The sequence below is a fragment of the Hemitrygon akajei genome, unplaced genomic scaffold (assembly GCF_048418815.1).
Source record: "Hemitrygon akajei unplaced genomic scaffold, sHemAka1.3 Scf000232, whole genome shotgun sequence".
Taxonomy (NCBI): domain Eukaryota; kingdom Metazoa; phylum Chordata; class Chondrichthyes; order Myliobatiformes; family Dasyatidae; genus Hemitrygon; species Hemitrygon akajei.
The window spans coordinates 66,647-70,302 of NW_027332114.1; the positions used below are offsets into that span (position 1 = coordinate 66,647).

General features: G+C 43.8%; 1 pseudogene; it reads left to right on the forward strand.

Annotated features, from left to right (window-relative positions):
- The first annotated feature begins 1,511 nt into the window (after window positions 1-1,511).
- Window positions 1,512-3,320, forward strand: LOC140724474 (general transcription factor II-I repeat domain-containing protein 2-like; annotated as a pseudogene).
- The last annotated feature ends 336 nt before the right edge of the window (window positions 3,321-3,656 follow it).

A 3,656-nucleotide genomic window follows, 5' to 3' on the forward strand; every position in this document is an offset into this window, starting at 1 on the left:
CACTGTTTGATATTTTGCGGTGCGGGTTTGTAACTGGGGCAATATATCACGCAGCTTCCACACAGACGTAATTTCTCAGATTGGCGGAGCCAGAGGCGGTTTTCTCCTGGAGGCCCACGTGTTGGCCGAGCGGGAGGGATACACTATTGTATGTTTACATGTACACAGGGTATTTTAACAATTATATTCAAGATTTTATTCCTGGTATGAGACATCAGAGAAAACCATATTTGTTGTGTAAAGCTGTAAGTGGTGAAGGCTCGACAGTTTATGTTCCCGGTGGTTTCCATTATCCGAACATACTGAAAACAAGCTGCATCTATTTACGTCATTGAGGGTCTTTATCGAAGAACTCACTGAACAATGTTCGGATTTATTTTCGTGCGGACTAATTGAATGAAATAAGGTGTAATAAGGTTTGCAAATAAGTAACACCAAATTTGATTTAAACATACGGAAGTAAAAATTTGTTTCGAAGTATAAACACGGCCCAATGTGGTGATAAAAAAGTATCTCTCTTTCACCGCCGGGTCACACCTGATATCGGAACGAAAACAGCAATATCCGTGTTTCCTTGTCCGTATATATCTGTCCGATAATGTGAACGGAAATCCTGTCCACATCACGGAGACATCTGGTGAGGAGACTTAAAGTCGATTCGGGTATCCCATTGCAGAACACTATTGCTGCTCACTCAGATGCAGCTTGTTTTCAGTATGTTCGGATAATGGAAACCACCGGGAACATAAACTGTCGAGCCTTCACCACTTACAGCTGCAGGGAAACTCGACACCTCAGTTCCCGTGCCAGTCAGGAAACTGCTCTGCCGAGAAATATTGTCCATCCATCACTGTTCTTCGATCTACATCTTTCCATTCCCTACTTGAAAGACTGCAATCGTACATCATTTCCATCCGAGGAACAACTGGAGACAGATGATAAATGATGCCTAGTAAACAACGCATGTATCACAGAGAAATAAACGAAACCACTGCGGGCGTGTATGTATTTATCAATTAATCCGATGTATTGATCAAGGGCGCCGTTGACAATAAAATTGCGGAGTAAGAGTTGAAATGAACTGCTGTCACAACAAAGGACAGCTGTTCACCAGTTAGGGCATATATGTCAAACTCAAGGCCTGCGGGCCAAATCCGGCCCACGGTGGAATTATCTTTGGCCCGCGAGATAATATCTAATTACTATTAAAGCTGGCCCCAGTAATCGAAGCGCCTATGGCGTATGATATGGTTAATGCTGAGTTTATTCAGGTACCAGGTTTTCAGGGTTTTTAGTGTTTATTCGGTTTCCCTGGTTTATTTCCTGAATATCATTATTGAATATTTTTTTTTCTATTAGAGCTGGCCCGCCGGTATATTGCATGCACCACTGATACTACAAATCCCACAATGCACTGCCAGTGCATCGCTCGGGCTTGCCTTACTCTCTCATCGGCATCCTTATGGCGCTAGTCACGTGTGGTCAACTTTCAGCTATCCCTCACCCCACAAATGACTGAACGAAAGGTGGACTTTGAAAGCAGGGGTTTTCAAGGCAGGTGGGAGGCAGAGTATATGTTCGCAGATATAAACGGCAAACCTGTTTGTCTTGTGTGCGGAGACGGTGTGGCTGTAATTAAAGAATATAACGTAAGACGACACTATGAAACGAAACACCACGACAAATACAAGCATCTGGACAAGAAACAGAAGCTCCAGAAGGTAGAAGAGTTGAAAAGAAGTCTGGCGTCACAGCAGGCTCTGTTCACAAAAGCCAAAACACAAAGTGAGGCTGCTGTAAAGGCTAGTTTTATTGTGGCAGCAGAGATCGCTAAATCAGTCCGGCCCTTTAACGAGGGAGAATTTGTTAAAAACTGCATGATGAAAGTTTGCGACGTCGTGTGCCCCGATAAAAGGCAAGCATTTTCAAATGTGAGCCTGAGCAGAAACACCGTTGCTGACCGTGTACGTGAGCTTGCCACCAATCTACAACAACAGCTGGTGGGGAAGGGAAGAGAATTCATCGCATATTCCCTTGCTGTGGATGAGAGCAGGGACACTTCTGATACTGCCCAATTGTCAATTTTCACTCGTGGAGTGGACTCAAGTCTGTGTGTAACAGAGGAACTTTTGGGATTAAGATCAATGCATTGCACAACTACTGGAAAAGATCTCTTTGAAGAGGTATCCAGATGTGTAAATATAATGAGGCTGCCTTGGGATAAACTTGTGGGACTGACGACAGATGGAGCGCCCGCGATGTGCGGTCAAAAGAGTGGATTGGTGGGCAGGATCCGGGAGAAGATGCGGGAGGAAAACGGCGCAGGTGAGCTGACAGCTTATCACTGCATCATACACCAGGAATCGTTGTGTGGCAAAGCCTTGAAAATGGAGCATATAATGAGCACCATACACGAGCAGTTAACTTCATAAGAGCAAAAGGTTTGAATCACCGTGAGTTCAAGTCGTTTCTGGAGGAGTTGGGTTCAGAATATAATGATTTGCCCTATCACACAGAGGTGTGATGGTTAAGCCAAGGAAAAGTGCTGAAAAGATGTTTCGAGTTGCGTGAGGAGATCTGTCATTTCATGGAAAGCAAAGGGAAAGACACAACAGAGCTCCGGGATAAAAAGTTATTTTGTGAAATGGCGTTTCTGTGTGACATCACGAGCTATCTCAATGCGCTCAACCTGCAGCTTCAGGGGCAGGGTCGTGTGATCACAGACATGTACGCTGCAGTGAGGGCTTTTAAAACCAAGCTGTGCCTGTGGGAGACGCAGATGTAGCAAGAAAACTTGAGCCATTTTCCGTGTTGCCAAACAATGAAAGAGCAGGTTTCTACCGCAGTGATCCCACGTGCAAAGTTTGCTGAAAAACTTAGCATACTTGGTGCCGACTTCACACGGCGATTTGCCGACTTTGAAGCCCAAAAAAGCAGGTTTGAACTGCTCAGTAATCCATTTACAGACTGACGTGGAAAGCGCACCAACCAACATACAAATGGAGCTGATTGAACTCCAATGTAGTGACACACTCAAGGCAAAGTATGACTCGGTGGGCGCTTCACAGTTTCTACGTTTCATTCCCGACACAATGCCCCAGCTGCGTACCCAAGCTGCTCAAATGCTCTCTGTGTTTGGCAGCACATATCTGTGTGAACAACTGTTCTCTTTGATGAAGATAAACAAAACATCACACAGGAGTCGTCTTTCTGATGAACACCTTCACTCAATTCTGAGGATTTCCTCAGCTCTGAACCCGACTCCAAACATTGATGAACTTGCATCCAAGATGAGATGCCAAGTATCTGGCTTAGACTAGTGTGAATCACAGAGTGTTGGCCTGTGGAAAAATGTTTTCATTAGAAATTATTCCGGAAAAGCTGCAGATAAAGCCATAAGAAATAAATGCAACTGATTTTTTGTATTTATTTAATGTTCAATGTTATTTTTGTAGGCAATAACCTAAGCTTTTTTAGTTCCAGGTTAATATGTGTAATAAATTCATTTCAATAAGTTTTGCAATAAACGCTGAACCAGTCCGGCCCTCGACTTGTACCGATTTTTTAATTTTGGCCCACTGTGTATTTGAGTTAGGGATAAAAGCAATTTAAAAGGAAAAGGTGAGTCAAATGGTGAGACTGGTGCAGTCAACCAC